General features: G+C 40.5%; 1 protein-coding gene and 2 pseudogenes across 15 annotated transcripts in view; 2 read left to right on the top strand and 1 right to left on the bottom strand.

The window, feature by feature from the left end:
- Positions 1–24,077, top strand: part of HMBOX1 (homeobox containing 1) — a 199,686-nt gene that overhangs the window by 151,839 nt on the left and 23,770 nt on the right. The window lies entirely within an intron of this gene.
- On the top strand, positions 18,999–19,846 carry LOC308250583 (mitochondrial carrier homolog 2-like; annotated as a pseudogene). The gene is made up of 2 exons: positions 18,999–19,002; positions 19,212–19,846. The product of its transcript is annotated as a mitochondrial carrier homolog 2-like (transcript).
- Positions 22,923–23,757, bottom strand: LOC308250582 (protein CLN8-like; annotated as a pseudogene). The gene has a single exon. The product of its transcript is annotated as a protein CLN8-like (transcript).

The raw sequence follows: 24,077 nt of genomic DNA, 5'->3' as shown, positions 1-24,077 counted from the left end.
CTTTCAACCTGTGTGAGTCCCTTGTTCTGAAGTGGGTCTCTTGTAGACAGCATATATATGGGTCATGTTTTCTTATCCATTCAGTCACTCCATGTCTTTTGATTGGAGCATTTAATCCATTTATGTATAATGTTATTATTGATAGGTTCTTGTTTGTAGCCATTTCTATTCTTTATGCCTGTGTTCCTTCCTCCCTTTCTATTTCTTCTTTTTACAGCATTCCCTTTAGCATTTCTTGCATTGCTGGCTTAGTAGTGATAAACTCCCTAATTTTTTTTTTTTTTTTTTTGTCTGTGAAGCTCCTGATTTCCCCCTTCAATTTGGATTGAGAGCCTTGCTGGGTAGAGTACTCTTGGATTCAGTCTTTTGCTTTGCATCACTTTGTAAATACTTCATTCCATTCCCTTCTGGCTTGATGTGTTTTTGTTGAGAAATCATTTGATAATCTGATGGGGGATCCTTTGTAGGTAACTCTCTGTCTCTCTCTTGCAGCCTTTAAGATTCTCTCTTGTCGTTAACATTTGCCATTGTAATTATGGCGTTTCTTAGTGTGAGTCTTTTGTGGCTTATCTTACTTGGGACTCTCTGTACTTGTGTGACTTTTTTATTCCCCATATCAGGGAAGTTTTCTGTCATTATTTCTTCAGATGTATTGTCATCCTTGCCTGCTCTTCTTGTCCTTCTGGCATCCCTATTATGTGTATGTTACTTCATTTCATGTTGTCCCAAAGCACACTTAGGCTGTCTTCGTGCTTTTTAATTTTTTTCTCCAGTTGCTGTTCAGATTGGGCTTGTTTCCCTACCTTATCTTCTAACTTGGTCCTTTGCTTCTTCTAGTCTACTGTTGAAACCTTCCATCACGTTTTTGATTGTAGCTCTATCACTTTTCATTTCTTCCTATATTTTGCATATGTTGTTGATTTACTCGTCCATCCAGTTTATGAACTGTATGACCATTACTCTGAATTCTTTTTCTGACATATTGCATGCCTCCATTTCACTTATTTCCTTTCTTGGTGATTCCTCTTTTTCTTTTCTTTGGGGATTATTTCATTGTCTCCCCATTTTAGCAATCACCAGAAGGTCCAAATGCCAAGTTGTGTGGGCCTGAGCTGTGTGTGGCTGGAGCATTGCACCACCCAAGTGTCACTGAAGAGCTCAGACACCAAGATGTGTGGCTGCCGTGGTTGGTGGCAGCCACACGTGCTGAGAATCAGAGTTTCCACGTGCCTGCGCTGAGGATCAGAGTCATAGGCACTCAGTGCGGACTTGTGCATGTGCTGAGAATCAGGGTCCCTGTATGTGCGCACTGAGAAACAGAGTCCCTGTGTGTGTGCCTGGGAATCAGAGTCCCTGTGTGCACACACCAAGCATAGAGAATCCGAGTCTCTGGCGCTTAGTGTGGTCTCGAGTGTACTCTGAGAATCAGGGTCCCCATGCACGCACGACAAGAAACAGAGTTCCTGTGCGCACGCGCCGAGAATCAAAGTCACTGGTGCTCAGTATGGCCTTCAGCGCATGCACTGCTAATCAAAGTCCCTGGCCTGCTAGGGGGATGGGACTGCATAGCTGCCTGGTGTCGGCAGGAGGCCCTCTCGTGTGCCACCGGTCACACAGGCCCTGTGATGCTGTCACGGGCCAGCAGGGAGGGGAATGCACTCTGTAACTCACAGAAATCTGTGGCCAGGATGTCTGCAGCTGTGGTAGCAGGGCTTTGTCCAGAGTGGCTGTAGGGTCCCGGTTTGCATCTGAGGCCAGTCTGGGTGGTGGTGAGGTAAGAATCCTAGTCACAGCAGTTCTGTCCTTCAAGATGCCATGGTTTCTGTGCCAGTGCCGGCTGCCCAGGCATGTTTGCAGCGGCAGTGGGATCTCGCAGCCTAAGACCGCCCGGTCCGCCAGCCCCCGAAAATCCTTCAGGATCTAACTGTCCCTAGCTCACACACACACACTCCAGACACGTCTACACACTCCCCTTTTGTTCCCTCGCTCTCTTACACTCTCTCTCTCCCTGCTGTCTTGCCAGTCACCATCTTACTCCTAGTATGTGATCTTTTAATTGTTTTATTGCATTCAGTCTACTAATATTTTGTTGAGGATTTTTGCATCTATGCTCATCAAGGATATTGGCTTATAATTTATTTTTTTTTTGTAATATCTTTGTCTGGTTTTGGCATCAGTGTGATACTGGGAGGGCCACTGAGATTTAACTTTCTTTGGTAAGGAGTTTGGCCTAAATATGCTTAGTCCCAAAGGATAGAAATTCTTCTTTTTTTGCTTTGATTTGGTAATTAATTCTCTGACTAGAGCAGTAGGACCTGATCCATAGTAGGTACTCAGTACTTTTTTTTTAAATCCTCACCTGAGGACATTTTTTTCCATTGATTTCTAGAGAGAATGGAAGGGAGAAAGGGAAGGGAGAGAGAGTCAGAGAGGAGAACATCGATGTGATAGAGACACATTGATCAGTTGCCTCCTGAATGCACCCCAACCTGAGTGAACCTGCAACTCAGGTACGTGCCCTTGACTGAGAATAGAACCTGTAACCCTTAGGTCTGAGGGCCGATGCTCTTAACCACTGAGCATACCAGCCAGGGTGGTACTCAGTACTTTTTAAAGCTGAATTGACCTTGGATTCAGTTTTCCCATATGAAGTGGTATAAATTAATTAAATATGATTATGAAATGTTCAATATATTTAGGCCAAATCTATAGTAGAATTATCCTTTTAGTCTCCTGCTTATAAGTAATGTTTACAGGATTTTGTCTTGGTGAAGAGTCTTATCTTCTATAATAATTAAAGCATAATATGCTAATTAGACCAGACGACCTACCGGACAAAGCTGGGGCTGCGAGGAAAGCCCAGGTCCCAGGTGCCAGAGGGAAGCCGGTGCCTGCAGCTGGGGGAAGGAAAGCCTACTCTTGCACGAATTTCGTGCATTGGGCCTCTAATATGTAATAAGGTAATAATTTTCCGTTAGAAATTTTTACTTCCTAAGATTAAATGAAGAAAAAGAGAATCTATTAAGCAGAGGTAAAACCAAATGAATTTTTATATTGAGATTTCTCAATAATTTCAGTAATAAAAAAGAATGAAATTGCATGTATAAAACTAAGTTTAGCTTCTAGCTGATATAGAATACATAATTACATTGAGAGAGCTTCATGTGTTGTTTTTTCCAATTGTCTCATCTGACCAGCGAATGGCATACTGGAAAGAGCATTTGACTCAGAGCCAGAAGACCTAAAATCTGGTTTGGGCTTTGCTATTAATCCAGCTGTGTAACTTTGTGTAGGTTACAAACCCTTGAGCTGTAGCTTCCTCATCTATAAAATGAAGTTTTTCAATAGCCAATAGTGAATTACATGTCATCAAAGACTTTACCATCTCTCTTCCTGCCTACTTCCTGATTATTTCCCAGCTCATTAAATCACTACGTGAAAGAGCGGGAGATTTAAAATGCTGACATTAAGAGTTTGCTTAAGGGAAAGGTTGGATCCAGTAGCCAAAATAAGATTATAGGTTATCATTGATGTTATCATTTGTTCCTTTCCTCACTCTCTAGAGTAAAAGCCATTTATTGAATAAAATGAATCCTTATATGCTTGGTTAAAGCATATTGTCCTAGAGACCTGACATTTACAATCTGATTTATTTTTCTCATCGAGAAATCTTTATTCTTTAAATCTTTTTCTTCAGAACTTACCATGTAACAGATGTGAATTTAAATAATAATATCTAACTGGTTTGCAACGTTGTACATATTTCTCTGCCTAAAAAATAAGTTTTCATATTAGTTTCTAATTGGTATAAGTTCTAATTGTGCTACTGGCTCAGTTATTTAATTTTTTTGAAGATACGAATATACATTTATCACATGTCAATCTAAGGAAGGGTTAATTTAAAATTTGGTAACATTAATACCAATAGGTGATATTCCTAGTGCATTTTCATAATTGAATGGCAAAGGGTTTGCAGTGCTTTTTATTTCCAAGGCAACAAGAACTAGCTGTAGTATCACTGATTAAATTTCAGTGAAAAAGATATTGAGCACCTCACTCTACATAAGACTTCATTTAATCTTAATTTTCAGTTTTTAACCTTAATTTTAATTGGTAAGTGTCTTTAATCCAGGAATTGGTTATCTTTGGTTTAATTTTATATTACGTGGTATAACCAGGAAGAATATATGTTGCAAAAATGCAAAAAAACTTTTCCAAAAAGCAATCGTAGAGGTCACAGTATGAATTTTATCTGTGAAAATGGGACTTTTTATTTTCTAACATGAAATATAAATCCCCTAGCCTCAGAGCAATGCATGATGTTTTTTTCTAGACTTAATGGGTGAATAAATACATACGCACAAACTATAAAGCCAGCAAAGTACTAGCCTTATTCACATATATTAGTGTAAGTAAAATACTCTATTCCTCACATTGTACACCAAGATAAATGAATTAAAATGAATAAAAAAAGTGAATCCATATAAGTAATAGAAGAAAACGCTAGTGATTCTTCCATATCCTGGAAATGGAGAAATTTTTCCTAACTATGACTCAAAAATCTAAAAGCACTAAAGTAAAAAAGGGTTGCTAAATTCCGTTTTATAAATTAAAAGGAAAACTTGGGGAACCATGATCACAGTTTAAAAAAAAGAAAAAAATTGAAAAACTATTTGCCACTTATAATTATCCCTGATATATAAAAGAACTGTTAAAAGGGAGAGAAGACCTAAAACTCTATAGAAAATGGACTAAGGATATCAGCAGAAAAACAAATGAAAATGGTCCTTAAGCATATGAAAAGATGTTCAGTTTAACTCATGGTAAGAGAAATTCAAATTCAAATTATACTGAGATGTCATTCTTTTCCTATCACATAGGCAAAAATCCAAAAGTTCCACAACATTTTCTATTGATTCGGCTGTAGAGACATGGGCACTCTCATACATGGCTTGAGAGAATGCACAATGGCACAACTTTGTGGAGAGGAATTGGACAATATCAGAGAAAATAACCCATGGGTTTGCCCTTGACTCAACATTCCCACATCTAGAGAATTAGCCCAAATATACACTGGCAAAAACATGAAAAGGTAGCAGCCCTGGTTTCTCCTTTTTCTAATAAGGCAATCAAGGCTTTACAAGATTGAGTAAATTCCCAGGGCCACAAACCTAATAAGTGGCCCAGCCACATGCAGACCTTTAAACAATACTAACCATAGATTTGAGCTCTGCTTATTAACTAAAGAGGAGTGTTCTTTTTATTTGGGAGTATGCAGATTGTTTTTAATATATGGATTTGGCCTTTGTTAACTCTGAAGTCTGATGCCACTAGATTAACGTGTTGCAACCTTCCGTCTGCTTGAGAGCATATGGAGATTGTAATGGGCGAAAGATGAAACAAAAATGGCAAAACGATTCATAATTGTTGAAGCTGGCTAATATGTACAAGGCGACTCATGAGTTTATTACACTTTGAAGATTTGATATTTCCTATAATTAAAAAGATTTTTGTTGTCATTGTTTAAAGTGGACCTGACTAGGTTTTAATGAGTAAAATAGATTTAGATAATTGACCAATATTTATTCATTGAGCCATTTATTTATAGAACATTTATCTGCTATGTGCTATCACTGAGCTAAGCTTACCTCAAGTAGTAGTTTACATATTCACAAGAGGAAAAAAGCATCTATATCGTATGTCAGAAATATCTGCACGTGCAAATAATCTAAGATTCAAATGTGACTTTTATTCAGCAAGCCTGTGTCCCTTTGTTACTAAGTATGAGGTAAAGTGCTAAGGATGGAGAGAATACATTTTAGAGTAGAAGGCCTGAAAAGTCTTTAGAGTGTATGGTCAGAAGTTTGGATGCTTTGTGGCCTAGGAGCAAAGCTACTTGTAAAATTATATTTTGGGGTGACGTTTAATAGGACCACATAAGTTTCAAGTGTACATGTCTATGATACTCATCTGCATATTGCATTGTATACCCACCACCCAAAGTCAAATCTTCTTCTGTTGCCATATATTTGGCCCTCTTTACTTCCTCCCCACCCCTCTTCCCTCTGGTAACCACCATACTGTTGTCTGTATCTTTGAGTTTCAAGTTTATGTCCCACATATGAATGAAATCATATGGTTCTTAGCTTTTTCTGACTTATTTCACTTAACATAATATTCTCAAGATCCATCTTCTGATGTACTCTTTCCTTTTTAACCATTCAGAGTTTTGGGCTGAATAGTCTTTTAGCTTTGGAAACCGGTATGTCTCTGGAGTGCTGGCTATATGAGTGGGACACAAAGAGTGAGATCTGGTATTGTACCTATGCTGGTCTCAAGACAGAAAGATAAAAGAAACCTTTAAATCTTCTTATACAGGTTCTCAGTTCAAATTAAGCAAGGTAGAAAGAAGCAACAACTTAAAAAGGGCTTTAACTAGATACAGGAATAACTAAGAGTACCTAGCTGCGACAGGCAAAAGCAACAGAAGAAAATGGTTAAGAGTACCGCTTTGGAGCCAGATTTGTGTGTATAGGTAATTTATTGCGCTTATTTTTCATCAAAGTAGTTGAATAATAAGTCTGTCTGGGTGTTTTCAGGAAAAATGAAGGCAAATGAATACGTCTGTGTGTGTTTGTAATTAAAGCTGTTGCATGTTTTATTTTTTTATCAGTATACCTATAATATCTGTATTTTTTTATTCCTCTTATATTCTTTTCATGTTCATCTTCAGTGAACAATATAAAACAGAATCACTACTAAAGCCCATGAAATTATAATGAAAACAGTTTTTGTTGTTGCTTTTACCTTTGTCAATCTTCAAAACAACTTTAAACATTAACCCAAAATATTCTCCTGTTACTTCCTCCAACAGGCAAAGAATCAGTATTAAAAATTGCAGCTGGAGAGTGTCCCTTTCACTCAGATTTAAAAATAGTATTTTTAGGATAAAAGTACCTCTTCACAAAGAAAAATAGCATCACAACCATGATATTATAACAAACCAAAATTAAATCATAGCTTTAAATTTGGTGTCACTGCTGTTGACCTGACATGCTATACAGTCTGAATATCTCATCTGAATTAGAGACATGGGTCTAGTGCACAGATGCATTTTATGTAACTGTGTTTATACATCCTGGGAGAATCAACATAGAAGAAACAGATTAGTTTGTAGAGTGTTTCTAGAATGTTGCTTGAGGTTTCTGTAATTTAATTCTCTTGGTATTTTCTGCATTTTGGAATTCTTCCCAGGACAGTTTATTAGTACTTGGATTTTGGTTTCACCCTCTTTTCTTTCTCCTTTTTACTTTTAATGTTTTCAGTGAATACTTGGACTGTGAAGGTTAAGAAAACCAATAGTTCCAGAAACTAAATTCTATATTTAACTGCGGACTGGGTGTGGTTCAGACAACTGCAGTGCAAGCTTGCTAGTGTTTTGCCAGTCATCAGAACCCTAACCTGCAGGGAACATTTCGTTTCCTGGTCTTCTGACTCTGAAATGTGCTGAATTATGATGATGTGGTGATATATGGTTAGCACTTTTGTGGGTGTAAATAAAATATAGACAAAAGAGTTACATAGGTTCAAACTTGAAGTCACTCTGGAAGATGTTTCTTTTGTGGTGTTTTATAATAATCTCTGAATGATATTAACCTGCCCTGTTTTCATGGTGCTGCTTCCCATAATTCTTTTACCTTTTAAAAAACATTATTGTTCTTTTTAGAGACAGAGGAAGGGAGAGAGGGAGAGAGAGAAAGAGAAACATCAATTGGTTGCCCTCCCATACGTGCCCCAACTGGAAATCTAATCTGCAACCCTTTGGTGCAAGGGATGATGCTCCAACTAACTGAGCCACCCGTGAAGGGCCTTTTATTACCTTTAATTACCACTGGGCAATTAAAATTTTTTTTATATAAGAAGTCTTTCCCATTTCATGAAATCACATTTTCTTTTAATGTTTTGTCCTTGGTTTGCTTGTTATTTGTTAGTTTGATAAAATAATATTATCATAAAAATAGAGAAATAACTATTTGTTTTCCTAGTAAGATTTACGCTCCTTTAAAAAAAGAAAAAACACTATCTCTTAAAGAGAATCCTGTTACTTTGTAAAATAGAGAAATAATCATTTTTTCTTCCTTAGCAGTATTCTTGTGTATTGTTTTGGTAATGTCCCAGTATTATTCTTACTAAACAGAACTCCATGAAGAGACGCTGCTCATTTCAGTAAGACTATACCTTAGAGCAGAAACGCTTATAAATGTTTCCTTATACTATTCTTCTGAGAGATTGAGACCTATCCAGATGTTTCTTTGAATGACAACTTGTATCATGTGAACAATAAAAGGACTGATTTACCTTCCTTGTTCAAAAATATATAAATTGCATCTATCTGCTGACAACTGATTTAGCATTTAAGCTAAGAATCTCCTTTTGATTTCACTTACCTATATTTGCTCACCATTTCTGCAGAGAATAAGAGAGACCCTAAAGATCATCTAGTTTCAGTTTGTTTTTTCAGACTGAGAACTTATACCCAAGAGGTTAATTAATTTGGCTAACCTCACACAAAAAATAAGATTGAGTTGCTTATTTTAAATCCATAGCCATGTGAACCACAGAATATGCTTTTTTTAAAAATATATTTGTTGAACTTCTCAGCCCTTTATCTTCTTTAATTTTTATTGTTAAACATTTATTGACCGCCCGCTATTTGTTAAGCTATATACTGAGAATTGGGATTCAAAGATGAGTAAGACAGAAGTCTTTATTGTATTTAACTGAATTTCTTCTTGCCTGTGTTTCTTAATCTTATTCCTTTCAGGCCTTCTTAATCTTTCATTTTCCCTCGTGAACTCTTTTCTACTAGTATATCATCTCCTTCCTCATCTCCTGTTCTTTGATTTGCCAAAAAACTAATATCCATTTCTTCTTCCTGCTCACACTTTTCTTTCAAGCCCACCTTCTACCATACCACCTCTGTTCTTCTCAGTTGCTTCTTATTTGGTCATAATGTAACCTGAAGTGTGTTCTTTAGTATTATACTTATAAATAAAGTGTTATGCTCCCATTTTATTTAAAAAGCAAATTAGTCAATACAACTGTTTGTAAGAATTACTAAATGTTAATAGAATTTTCAAGGGTCCTTCAAGTTCTCGAAATTGTGTTGTGCTATGATTCTAAAGAATCATAGTTCTTGTTTGTGTGGAGCCTTTGTTCCTTCTTAGACTTTTGTTAGGAAAAATACTTTACACCCTAGAATTAAATCTTTGGAGAATAATTGGTACTTAGCATAACAACAATGAATAGACTAAATTCAAAGAACAGCTCCATGATAACTGAATTCTATCAGAAGATCAGTTGATTAGGGCTCTGTGTGTGTGTGTGTGTGTATGTATATATATATATATATATATATATATATATATATATATATATATATATTATATATATATATATATATAATATATATATATATATATATAATATATATATATATATAATCTATCTCAGTACCTTGTTTGGCAATCAGTTTGTATTCTTATCCTGCAGTTTCTATGTTAATATACATATTATAGTAAAGAAATATCTTAAGAGGAGATCCAAGATGGCGGCGTAGGCAAACACCTAAACTGCTGCCTCGCACAACAATTTCAAAACTACAACTAAAAGACAAAACGTCTATCACCCAGAACCATGGGAAAGCTGGCTGAGTGGAAGTTCTACAACTAGAAGGAAAGAGCAAACAGCATTGAGGGGTGCACAAGCACTGAAAAGCTGAGGTACGGAGACGCGTGAATCGGGCTGGCGACGGGTGACTGGGAGCGCTGCTGTTTTCAACCCGAAGGGAGATAAGTTCCCGATTACTCCTAACTCGTTTCTGGGGAGACCCAGGGGACCCAAACTCCTACGGGGAGAAGCTGGACTGTCTGCCGTGGGGTCAGAAAGTGAGGGAGGCTTGCTTGCAGGGCTGCGCAGGAACAATTGTTTATTGTGCTGGGGCCCGGGATGCCGGGACACAGTCGGAGACGCAGAGCCGCAGAGCCGGCTTACTGGCAGCCATCGCTGTTTGCCACGCCCTAGCCTAGTCACGCCCTGAGACCCCCGCCCTGCACAATCTACGAACCCACCCAAGCTCCAAGCAGCGGCTTTAGCATATGAATGGCCTGCCCTATCGCAGCTTAACCTAGCAAACTTGCAGCCCGGGTCAGACAGCTCCAAAACCTCCAAACCCCAAGCAAAGAGGAGAAAACTATAGTTCTTGCTGTAGCTCCTGCTGGGTGGCCTCAGACAGTAGCTGACCTGCACCCCATTGGAGATCCAGAAGCCAGTGTACCTAGTGGTCAGTGTGAGACACCAGATTTCAACTCCTCACATCCATAAGTGACACATTCAAGAGTCAGACTCAGTGAGCACCAAAGCCCCACTGAAACAAGTCCTGCACCATAAGCCTGTCTCCAGCGCAGCATTTCTTCCATTATAGACACAGCGGGTCCTCACAGCCAGTTGGCCTGGAGGTCAATTCCTCCCAGTGTACCAACAGCAATCAAGGCTTAACTACACCAAGACTTTGCACTCAGCCCACAAAGGGGTCTACCAAAGGCGTCCACCTCAGGTGATTGGGGAGGCTGAGCTACTGGCCCCTTTAGGTCACCTACCACACAAAGCCACTCCATCAACACAAGGAAGCAGCAAAATGCGGAGACAAAGAAACATGTCACAAATGAGAGAAATGGAGGAAAGCAAACTAATGGACGACATAGAGTTCAGAACCACATTTATAAGGTTACTCAAGAATCTTCTAAAAACTGCCGAGAAACTTGATGAGACCTCCGAGGAGCTTAGTGAGACCTTCAAGGACCTTAATGAGAATGCCAAAAAAATGGAAAAGGACCAGTCAGAAATTAAGCATACACTGTCTGAAATAAAGAATATACAGAAACTCAACTGTAGATCAACGTACCCCAAGAATCAAACCAAAGATCTGAAATATGAGGAAACAAAAAACACCCAACCAGAAAAACAAAAAGAAAAAATCCAAAAATATGAAGATAGTGTAAGGAGCCTCTGGGACAACTTTAAGCGTACCAACATCCGAATTTTTGGGGTGCCAGAAGAAGAGAAAGAGCAAAATATTGAAAGCCTATTAGAAGAAATAATGACAGAAAACTTTCCCTACCTGGTGAAAGAAATAGACTTACAAGTTCAGGAAGCACACAGAACCCCGTACAAGAGGAATCCAAAGAGGACCACACCAAGACACATCATAATTAAAATTCCAAGGGCAAAAGACAAAGAGAGAATCTTAAAAGCAGCAAGAGAAAAACGGTTAGTTACCTACAAGGGAGCACCCATACGACTGTCAGCTGATTTCTCGGCAGAAACTATGCAGGCCAGAAGGGAGTGGCAAGAAATATTCAAAGTGATGAACAGCAAGAACCTACAACCAAGATTACTCTACCCAGCAAAGCTATCATTCAGAGTTAAAGGTCAGATAAAGAGCTTCACAGACAAGAAAAAGCTAAAGGAGCCGAAACCGGTTTGGCTCAGTGGATAGAGCGTCGGCCTGCGGACTGAAGGGTCCCGGGTTCGATTCCGGTCAAGGGCATGTACCTTGGCTGCGGGCACATCCCCAGTGGGGGGTGTGCAGGAGGCAGCTGATCGATGTTTCTCTCTCATCGATGTTTCTGGCTTTCTATCCCTCTCCCTTCCTCTCTGTAAAAATATCAATAAAATATATTTTAAAAAAAAAAGAAAAAGCTAAAGGAGTTCATCACCACCAAACCAGGATTACATGAAATGCTGAAGGGTGTTCTTTAAGAAGAGGAAGAAGAAGAAAAAGGTAAAGATAAAAATTATGAACAACAAAATGACATCAAATACATACCTACCAACAAGTGAATCTAAAAATCAAGTGAATAAAAAATCTGAAGAACAGAATGGACTGGTGAATATAATAGAATCAGGGACATAGAAAAGGAGTGGACTGACAATTCTCAGGGGGGAGGGGGTGTGAGGGGTGCGGGAAGAGACTGGACAAAAAGCTTACGCCTATGGATGAAGACAGTGGGGGGGGGGGTAAGGGCATGGGGTGGGGTGGGGAATCAGGTGGAGGGGAGTTATGGGGGAAAAAAAGAGGAACACCTGTAATAATCTGAACAATAAAGATTTATTTAAAAAATAAATAAATAAATAAAAAGAAATATCTTAAGGTATTGAAATACCTAAAAATGCAAAGAAATCATTTATTCACCTACCTTTTATCAATATACTGGTAGGTAGTGAAAATTACTTCCTTGTTCCTTATAAAATGAGGAAACTAAAAACATTCTCACTGCTTAGAATAAATTTGCTTATTTTTCATTTTATTTCTAAGAGTAAAACTGTCTTCAGTACTTCACAGTCACAAAGAAACTTAAATCTCATTTTCTTCTTTGTTATGTTGCTGCTGAATTGAGTAGACTAGTTGAAAAAATATCTTTATTTTTCACATCTAGGATCAAAGAAACCATCTGACCAGGATAGTACTTTTGTTTGGATAGGAAATTCAGTGAATTTTTTTTCCAATTTCTTTACATTTGACCATGATACTTTTTAGCAAGAGGCTAAGGCAATGATGGTAAATCTGTTAAGTGGAATGTCATGGTAAAATGACAGATATGGCCTAATTTGAAGAAATATGTGAATGAAATAGTGTTAAACAATAGAAGAAAAATTGCATTATTACAATAATGTAAAAAGTCATAGACATACAAAGATAAACATTTGGAGTGGTAATACTTTTAAATACATGATTCACCCTAAGTGTTGAATAGTTAGTATATTTTTTGTTACCTTTTGTCTTCTTGTCTTTTCTGATAATATTGTTAAAAACATAAATTTTTGAGTTAGAAAGTCTGGGGTTTCAGTCTCAACTGTCCTATGAGCTATATATCCTTAGGCAAATTACTTGCTATAAAAGGGGTGCTATGATTTAATACTAAATAAATGACAGTGCATGCAAAATAAGCATGGTATATTACACACATAGGAGGTGTTTAATATATTCCTCCTACTACTAAACAGTTACAAAAATATTAAATAAGAACTTTCAAAAGGAATGCTGTGATTTCTTCAAATGGCATTTTCTGAAGGGTTATTTTCTATATTTCTAAGCCTTAGCCAATAAAAGTCTACTTAGCATTGTTTTACCCACAGGGAAGTCATTCATCACCAGTGCTGAAGCATATTTAAGGACCAGGTTTCAGTCTGTCTGAGGAGGCAGGTTAAAAACTCCTCCCTCATAGGTACCAAGTGCATTGGGACACAGAGGAGAGTGGTGGGAGGAAAGGCAACAACTGAGATGACGTTGGAGCTGGGTCCTGTGGAGCATGATTTGGATGAGTTGGGAAGAGGAAAAAAGTATATGGCAGTGGAAGCAGTGTATGCAAAGGCACAGAGGCATGAAAAAGAGAAATTGGAGTGTATGGTCAGTCAGGCAGGAAATGAGGCTGGGGAAATAGGTTACCCAGAAAAACCTGTATTGCCACAGTTGCAACATTTGTCTTTCTCAAAACATTTGTATTTACATCCACGTTTGTGCCCCTTTCTTCCTACATATAACTCATTTATAATGACTCTTTTATGACAGGGACTCATTATTTTGGGAATGGACTTTGTGAATCATCCTGGGAATTAAAAATTGGAACTGTTTTGAAAACTCTTCTCAGCCTTTTTTGTTGTTTATCCTCCTCTAAGGATATTTTCTCCAGAGAAAATTTTTAGAGTAGAAGGGAGGGGGAGAGACAGAGAGAGAAAAACATTGATGTGAGAGAAAGACACATTGATTGGTTGCCTCCCCCGGGAACGCCGATTGGGGCCAGAGACTTAGTCTGTAACTGAGGTATGTGCCCTTGACCAGAATCGAACCTGGGACCCTTCAGTCCGTGGGCCGACGCTCCAACCGCTGAGCCAAGCCAGCTAGGGCTCAGCCTTTCTTTTTGAAGACAACAGCCTAAATAATATTCCCTTTTTTATGTGTTCAGGGAAATATGCTGAAATTTCAACTGTTTTCAAAAATCTTTTGATCCGTTTTCCCCTCTGCTTTCTTGTATTATAAACGTGGGTTATTATCAAATCCAGTTTTCCTACTGACTTCTGTTGTAGCAGTGCATTGTTAGGAAGAAAATTGAGTCATAGCTTTACCAGAATGGACTACTTTACCATCTGTTAAGTAAATTTACCTGGTACTTTAGTAGTGTAGTTTATGGGCTCCTGCAGGCTGGAGTTTGGTTATACTCAGGTGGCACATAGGCTAGCACAGCGCTGTACATAAAGTATGACATCAGTGAGTGTTGCTTGAATAAATTGAATATTTAAGAAGACTCTACAACTTAGTAAAATTAGAAAATTGCTATACCCAGTCTTTCCTACCAGACATATTAGTCTTGGGGTGGGAGTAGAGTAATGCAGTATTTTCTAATTTTGTTGAAGTTTGTTTGTTCAATGATATATAATTTGATGATTTAAAGTGATCCAGTAAAAATGACTCAAAAACAGCAGTAAAGTGACTTTCAAATGCCTCAGTGTTATTTTGCCTTAGCCTGACCATTGTGTTATTTCCCTGCTTCCCTCCCCCAAAAACCACTTTGTGGGAGTAGATTTGAGTCCTCTAAAATCTGATGTCTGTCCTGGTCTTTAACGAATGGTAACCTAAAATAGATGTACTCTGCCCTCCCTTAGGTTGTCTTGTATCAACCCCTGGCAAGCTGGTTCTTCCTTTCCCTCTCTTCTGATGTCATTGCTGTTTTAGGATAGAAAACGCTGCAAGAATACACTATAAGTTTTGGAATTAATGGATGCTGGAAGTTGAATTTTAAAAAGTTTATCCTCTTTCATTCTCCTTATGGAACGACTTGGGTAGAACATCACGAACTCCTCCTGTATCTCTGCAAATAGAAGACAGTTCTTAATGTTTATATAAAAGACAGCAGGATCCTGGGCATGACCTCATCTCAGTCCATTAGACTATTTGAGGAAAAAAACAACAAAACTTCCCCACTTATTGACAGGTAGAGTTATCCCAATCCGTTTCTCATAGCCAGTAAGAAGATGAACTGTCCTTAAATGCATTTTTAAATTGGCAGATTATGCTTCCTGGTTCCTTTTTGGTCAAACAGAAATAGCTGAAAGAGAAATTAACACAATGTTTTTGAGGCAGATTAAAAGTTCTCCCCATCCTCTTACAGAGGATCTGCCAGCAATTCCATTTTGTACAAACAACAGACCCTACAAACAACAGACCCTTCATTTCTGTAGTCCCCAAGCCAATTAAACAGGACCAAAGGCCCCATATTGCTCATACTGCTCTGTGGCAGAGCTTACAAAGAAATGAAGTACAGTTTGGTAAATATTGGTAGTGTATGTAATGAGTCAACCAATGAAGATGTGATTAAACCCAGCAGCAGAGTTATAAGCATATTATTAACATTAGTACTGATGGAGACCAACTTGTAGACTTAACTAGAAAACCTTCACAGAAAACTAGTGAGCTTTTCTTTTTTAAACTCAACAAATATTTATTGAGCTTCTACTCTGTACCACTCATTGTGGTAGACACTGAGGGGTACAGTAATTAACAAGAGAGATGTGGTCCTAGCCCTTTTAATAATGCATTAGGAGACCATTATTGACAGAATAAATACAGCATGTACCAAGATTTGCATATGTGCTTGATGTTTGAAGATCTCGAGTTAGTAGAATATGAACTTGTAAATATCCTACTTCTGATATAGTTGCCTTTTGGTGGAGGAAGCCTCCATGGACTATGTGGTTTCAGTGATAGGAAGAATCTAAAAATGGTCTTTATACTTTGAAAACCTGTGTACATAGAAATCCCAATCATAATAGTGCCTCATCCAAATATTCCATTTTATTGGTTTCAACTTTGACATGTTGTCCACTAAAAGGCCAGACAAACCTTATAGTTCTATTTTAAGACTATCCTACAAATATCATCTTTGGGGTAATAGAAACCCTATTCATGTCCTTGAAACATGACTGTACCCAGATTTGCTCTGTAGTTTCACTGTGAAGAAATTTAATTTGTAAAATAACCTTTCAGCTTGGACAGTATTATGTAAATATCATGCTTCTTGTCAAATGTTATCAGAATTAATTTGAATTTTTAAAAAACAATTAGAGTCATTTATCCATATCCTATGTAGTTTGATGGGCTCCCACTAAAACAAGCCTAAAACACAGGAAATAAAATGCTAGATTTAAGAGAAAGTAGTAAGTACTCCTAAGTGCAAGGTATTGTGTATTCCCTTCTCAGGGGTGTATCAGGATACTCCCCAACCAGTGCATCTCTGATTTTCCCAGAACCTATGCTGTTGTCTGTGGTTGGTTTGCTCTTTGTTGACATTTCCCCCTGCGAGGATGACTTCTCATTTTAATATATTTTTATTGATTTCAGAGAGGAAGGGAGAGGGAGATAGAAATATCAATGATGAGAGAATCATTGATCGGCTGCCTCCTGCAGGCCCCCTACTGGGGACCGAGCCTGCAACCCAGGCATGTGCCCTTGACCAGAATCAAACCCAGGACCCTTCAGTCCGCAGGCCGACACTCTGTCCACTGAGCCAAACCGGCTAGGGCACGACTTCCCATTTTAGATACCAACTATATCCTTTTAGGCAAGAAGGAGTCATCTTTTCAGAGGTATAGTAATGATCATGGGAAAAACCATACAGGAGACAATAGATTAGTTTTATCAAACCTATTCTATTGATCTTCACATTATAATAAACTAGAGGCCCGGTGCACGAGATTTGTGCACTGGATGGGGGCGTCCCTCAGCCCGGCCTGCACCCTCTCACAGTCCGGGACCCCTCAGGAGATGTCCACCTGCCGCAGTGCAGGGTTCTTGCAGTCCGGGACTCCTTGCTCCTTACCACCTGCCTGCAGTGGAGGCAGGAGAGGCTCCCACCACTGCCGCTGCACTTGCCAGCCGTGAGCCCGGCTTCTGGCTCAGCAGCGCTCCCCCTGTGGGAGCACACTGACCACCAGAGGGCAGCTCCTGCATTGAGTGTCTGTACCCTGGTAGTCAGTGCGCGTCATAGCGACCGGTTGTTCTGCAGTTCAGTTGATTTGCATATTATGCTTTTATTATAAAGGATTTTTGTTCAGCATTGTCAGATTGGTAAGTGGCCAGCCTATAATTCAGTGCTTCATATTTAAAAATAGGCTCCCTGCCTCAGGACAACTTGTATGCTAATTATAAGAAACTTAACAATCCCCGATCACCTTACAAATCTTTTATAAACCTACTTATATATATATTAGAGGCCTGATGCATGAATTCGTGCATGGGTGGGGTCCAGCCAGCCTGGCCAGGGGGAGGGGATATGGGCAGTTGGCCGGCCTGCCTGTTGGTCAAACTCCTGGTCGAGGGGACAATTTGTATATTAGCCTTTTATTATATAGGGTATACTAAGTGGCCAGATTATTATGCATTCAGAGATCATAATAATCTGGCCACTCAGTATATATAGGTGCTCCCCAGCCAGAGTGAAACAGGTGCAGCAAGGGGCACAGCACAGCTTCTGTGCCTTGATAGTGTGCATCTGGTGGCCACTCACTCTCTAAGGTACCAGGGTCTCCACTGGCATGAGCGTCCCATGATTACCACTGACACTGGATGGTTTCAATGGGAAATAGGAATTCCAGGGACCACCAAAACCAAACACTGCTCTTTTGTGCATGTTCTTTTTCTTCCTTATTAAAACAAAACGGAGTATTGGACATTTAATGAATTCATTGGTATGCAGTCAAGAGACACATTTCAAAAGAAACAAGAAACTGATTCTCAGTTGTTTTTTTCTATTGTTGATACTCTTACAGATGTCCCTCATATCCCCCCTTCCTTTGCCCACCTCCACCCAGCCCCCCACCTTCTCTGGCTTAGATTTTGTTCGTTTTACTTTTTTTGTCTGACAACTCCAGAAAATTGTTAGTAGTCTTCTTTTCATGTCTTCATAGAAAGACTAATGACTGAAAGGTAATACATATTAGAAGGAAACTTGCTCTATAGCTGTCACAGCAATCTCTCCTATGGTCGGCCTTCGTTTAGGGCTGCACGTTACTGGACAGGTGATAGTAACCCTGTGTTATTTTCTAAAATGTGCTTAACAACTCAGCTCCTAAATTCATTGTTACCCCTGGGACCTTTTGGTCAAATAGCAAGTAGGGTCATGCTGTGAGTAAATAAAATATTTAACATAGAATCTTTGCAGTGAAGGACCTGGGAGATGAAAATGTTATGTTAGGGCACATTTCATACATGGTGTCCATAAGTCTCTCATGGATGGGTTTTTCTTTTTTAAACATGTGAAGAAAGGCATCTTACCACCCTGATGAGAATTTGGAAGCCTTTATTTGGTGCTAGTGTCTGAAGACTATTGCCAACTTTTCTATGACAAGTTAACTGCATTATATACATAGACTTTAACCATGTATGATATGTTTTGAGGAAGAAGCCCTAGGGTTTATTTAATTCTCTGCCCAGGGGAAAGGCCGTCAGTGTGGTGCTGTCTCCAAAGCAATCAAATCCCCTTTCCCAGGAGGAAACACCCATAGTGTGATATAGCTGTGGTCTGGGCTGTCATAGGTTTCTTATTGCCACATCTTTGCTTCCAGAAGCTCTTGTGAAATTTACTGGAGTTTGGTTTCAATGATTCATTACAACTTAAAGGAAGTCTGAAACAATATCATGTCTTAGCTGAATAATGGCTGTTCCTCGGAGCCAATGAACTGAGTCAGGAAACCTGAGTTCTACATGGTGTGACCTTGAGCAAGTCAAGTCTCCTCTCTGGCTCTTCATCTGTAAAGTTCATGTCCTCATCTGCAAAATAAAGGGGCAGATTTGGTAATGCTTCTTTCCAATTTAAAGTTTTGTTTATTTATTTATTTGCATTTTTCTAGATCATCTTTATGTAGAGATTTTTTAGGGGGAAAAGATGGGTAATGCGAAACATTTTTGTATTAAAACAAATGCAAATAATAATTGAATAGAATATAAAATTTACATTACGTTTTGAGACAAAGTAAGAGACATCAAAGGCATTTCAAGGTAAGCTACCATGAGCTTCAGGCTGTATTCCTAAACCCTGGGTGAGGAAGGAGACCCCTGCATGCTCACTCCGATATTACGGGAGCTGCTGCTTTGATAGAGAAGTCTGAGAAGCAGCTTCCTGGTCTCTCTTGTTTTGCTCAGCACCTTGTGAGCATCAATGGGAAGTGTGGTTTGTTCATAGGCTTAACTCCATGTCTGTGTTCAGGACTTCTTGGGACTGTGGTCCATGGTAGAGTTTTACAGAATTGCCGGAATGTGACAAGGTTGAGGAGTTAGGTCCTGGATATATACAGAAAGAAGTCTCATCTTCCTTCCACCAAGTTACCAAGGAGACAACACAAGAGATGATGGCTCCTTCTGCTGTGACCCTCATCACACATCCGTTCCACACGATCTCTCTGAGGTCCATGGTATAATTCATTAGCTGAGAATCCAAATACTGTGGACTTTATGACTCCCTAGTAACCACCTATCGGAAAGAGAGTATACTATCATTTTTTTTTTCGGTTTTATTCCTTGCCTCCTAGGTGACATCATTTCTTTGTGGCTCTGTAACTCGCTGGCCTACCTCGTCAGTACCTATGCACTGGATGGTGGGGTTTCCACCGTAATGAAATGAGGAGTTTTTCCCAGATTGTCACAGGATTTTTTGCCAGTTTGTTGACCTATCCTTTTGTGTTTGTCTCTGGGTTCTTTGATTCTTTGTTGAGATCTTCTCTGTGGTTTATCTAAATCCGTGTGTAATGAGCTATGTTATGGGATACTGTTGCATTTATGAATTAGGATTCCAAAATTCAGCTTCTCATATCTGAATCCTTTCATCTGTTCATAGGCTAGTACTAATTTTTCTACTTAAAAGTCTTCTTTTCACAGTCTTTTCCCCCCCCTAAAACATTTAAGAAGCTACAAAGCCATGGAAACTTACAGCTTCATCTATAATAGAACACATTTATATTTTAGGTTTTTTCTTATACTCACGTGAACCTTCCAAAAAGCTGATTTGGAGAGAGCCATTATTTAAGTCTGTAGAATTAAAAATGAACACTTATTTATAAAAAAATTACATTAGTGCAGAACATCTTTTGTTCATTGTACTACTGTCTGCAAAACAATTTTTTAAAGTGTAAGTTTGTTGCCAAAAGGCATTAAGATAAAATTTATTTCTTTAAATAAATTTATGCAATTCTATTTTGCTCATGCTTTGAGACAATAAGCATTACGTTTAAATAATGCTTTTTTAATTACAAAATTAGCAGATACTTATGTAAAATATGGCAAAATACAAAAAAAAATAAAAGAGAAACTTCAAATACCCCTTCACACCACCCTTTAGAGATAATTGTTAACATTTTCACATATTTATTTTCAGTCATTTTTCTGTTATGTACATATCTATATATCTTTTTAAACAAGTTATACAGTTTTGTATTTAGTATTTATATGCTCTTTGAAAACATGATTTTTAATGATTAAATCCATTTTAAGAATGTACTATAATTTATTACCTAGTACCCTGCAGTTGGACGTTTAAGTTGACAACTGTATTTACTTCGGGTCCTAACTTCATAACAGTATGTTGCCTGTTTATAGATAGATACAGGGATGGTGAAAGAGAGAAACCTATTTTGAAAAGCAGTTACAAAATTAATCAGAGGTAGGTTTCTGTAATATTGCATAACCCAATTTTACTTTATTTTAGGTAATACTTTTATTGTAAACTACTTAGAAAACAATGTATAAAGAATAAACTATTTCCGTTCATAAATAACCACTGAACATATTTTGGTGCATTAAGTGTTTCTATATGCATCTATGTGTTTTAAACATACTAGTAGTTAGAATAACTCATATATGGTTTTCTAATCTGCCTTTTTCATTGACATTATCCCATGTCTTGAGGTGCTCTTTGAAAATGTGATTTATAATGGCTCCCTCTTTCTTCTTCAAATAAACTATACCATAATTTATTTAACTATTCTTACTTTACTAGATATTTGAATTCTTCCCAGTTTTGCCCATTTAAATAATACTGACATGAACACCCTGGTACTTACCTTTTTTCTTTAAGAGCAATAATATGTTTGGCATATTACCACCACCTCCTTCCACAAAGCTGAACTTATCCACATAATTAATGGTGGCCTTGAGCATATACTGCTCCTCTCACCAGAGCCTGCTTCTCCTCCCACCCCCCATGCCTACTGTAATCATCTTTTTGGTGAAGGAAAATCAGCTTTGTAGGTGAGAAGCAGAGTTTTATTTTTGTCCATACATAAGCTTCTGTTTCTAGTGAGGCTAAACATTTTTGTATATTTATTAACCATTCATACTTCATCTTCTGGTGTTTATTCTTTTCCCTTACCAATTTTTCTATTGTATATTCATAATTTCTTACTTAGGTGTAGATCAACTCCTTATAGAATGAAACCATTAATTCTTTCTGTTTTACATTTGCATGTATTGCAATTTATTGCATTTTATTTAAATGTAGATAAATCCAGTGCTTTATTCTTTTTCTTTTTTTTTTTTTTCGGCAAACATCGGCTGCTTTATTTTACTGTTAGACGTCTGGCTGCCGGACCCCTCTGCTTCCACAGGAACGGGAACGCAGGCCACGGCGCAGGGCATCGGTTAGTTGTGGGGCATGATTAGTGGGTACTGTTAAGTTTAACTCACTTCTTAAGGGGCGATAAGTAGGGGTGAAGTGATCAATAAAATCAGAGCGCCGTAATCAAACACTCCCTCTGAGGGTCCCGCACGGAATGGCCCAGGTCCCTCGTGATCTCACCAGTAAACGTGCTTCCATACAATTCCTTTGATGGAACTGCACACTCGTGACAAGAACAGATGCTGGGGCCTCTCTGGGTGAGACTGCTGGGCGGGTGTGCAGGTCCCCTGGCACGGCAGTGACCAGGATGTCCTGGGCTGGTCCCAGGCAGCCGGGAAGCAGGGGGAGCCGCAGGGCCTGGCAGCCTAGCGCCCTGGAGGCCAAGGCTGGTCTGCCCACAGCTCGCAGGGAGCCGTTACCACCTTGTCGTGAAATCCAGAGAAAACAACCAAGGAACCGGGGTCTCATTTGGGCACCTGCTGGCAACGCAGTCAAATGGAAATACCTCTGAAATCTAGACAGTTCTGATTATTAAATACCCTCCTTATTTTGTCAACAGAGCGATTCCGTGTGAACACATAATTTTGGTTTCGTGTAGCTTCCTTGATAAAAAATCTGCGAGACTCCTACAGGTGCCGCTGCAGCGTGGGCCCCCAGAGGGCACTGTTGCATCCGGCTGGACAGTCACCCGGGAACTTGTAACAAGGATTCTACCTCAGGGCGATTCCTCCCAAGGGAACAGGCAAGGCTGGCACAGAGCAGGTGCAGGCTGCAGAGACCCAGTGCGTGCATTTCTGTACGACTCGTCAGCCAGGCAGCCTCACAGACAGGGGGCTGGGCTCCGACCACAGCAGCAGGTGAGCAGGAAGCAACGCGGCTTCTACCTTCCTGCCGGTGGAGACCAGCCCTCGTTGTAGAAAACGCCACATCTGTGCGGCCCAGCAAGGCGAGGGCAAGGAAGCCTCCGGCCTGCACTCGAACCCAGCCCCGCCTCCCGGGAACCTTCCATGACCAGCTCGCCCCCAGGCTGGGCTTCTAGGAAGGAACCATGACAGACATTGGGACTGGAGGCGGAGTTCTGCCCCTAAAGGCAGTCACTCGGAGGTGCTTGGTGGCGACCTGGGAATTAATACTAACACACCACCAAGCAGTCTCTCAGGAGCAGCGCTGGGGCGTCAGGAGGCAGGGGGCTCCCAGTGGCTACTGCCCCTTCTTCAGGGGCACCTGGCCGTTGGCCCTGGGCGGGGGCGTGGCGCTGGGGCTGCCGGGGCTGGGGAGCTGCTGTGTCTTGTGGGTCCAGTAGGGGTTGAGCACCAGCATCAGGAGGCTCATGCCCAGGAGGAAGAGCACCAGGTGCGGCGGGTACAGGGTGTCCCGCAGGCCCTCCCAGTGCTGCGCGCACACCCACCACATGTGGTAGGTGAGCACAATGCGGCAGTGGAACATGTGGATCATCAGCCACTGGTTCGCCTTCCAGAACAGGGAGTCGGCCCAGCCAGCCTTCAGCAGCATCCAGGACACGCAGGTGAAGGGCGTGCTAGCCTCCAGCAGCAGGGTGGCCATGGCCAGGTAGTGGCCGGCCTGCAGGTTCACCACGAGCTCCAGGAAGCCCAGGAAGGTGAAGAGGTGGTGGAGCACCAGGAGGGGGTCGAAGGTGCAGAAGCGTGCGTTGGACAGGTGCAGGGCCGCGTTCTCGAAGAAGCCGGTGGACGTGGCCACGTGGAACCAGGACCAGCTCTGCTGGGCGTGCGCCTTGTCGGCCGTCAGCACCGAGTCCACCAGCAGCGTCCAGACCCGCGACCGTGCTCTGCACGCCAAAAACGGCCCACATGGCGGCCAGGTTCCAGAAGACCTTCTCCTTGGCCACCAGGGAATGGTACGTGGCGTTCAGGGAGGATGACAGCTGGTGGCACACGACGAAGACGCCCAGGTAGAAGGCAAAGCCGGTGGCCACTAGCGTAGCGCGGATCCGCCAGGAGGCGTAGTCCAGGTAAAAGATGCTCTCCTATGCGCCTTGGTCGCCCGCGAGACTCATTGTCCCGAGTCCTAGGTCACAGCGAGCCGCGGTCAACACAGGGCTGCGGGCCCCCGCGCGGAGTTCTGTCCGAGACAAAGGGCCGCGGTCTCTGGGGTCTTCATGTACCTGCCTTCAGCCTTCTTGCAGAGAAAACGTGGCTTTGGAGTCAGCCCTGGCTCAGCCCTGAGGTGGGAGCTGTGCTGGGACCGTGGCACTGCACTGGATCCGTGCTAACTCGGGGCCTCCCCGGTGCCTGGGGCACGGACGCCCCGCTGGCCGGGAGGGACCAGGGACCCAGTGCTTTATTCTTTCAGACTGCCTCCATTACTTATTTCTCC

The sequence above is a fragment of the Plecotus auritus genome (genome assembly GCF_963455305.1).
Source record: "Plecotus auritus genome assembly, chromosome: 6".
Taxonomy (NCBI): Eukaryota; Metazoa; Chordata; class Mammalia; order Chiroptera; family Vespertilionidae; genus Plecotus; species Plecotus auritus.
Note: the sequence above shows the minus strand (reverse complement) of the source record. Positions and strands in the feature narration are given on the sequence as shown.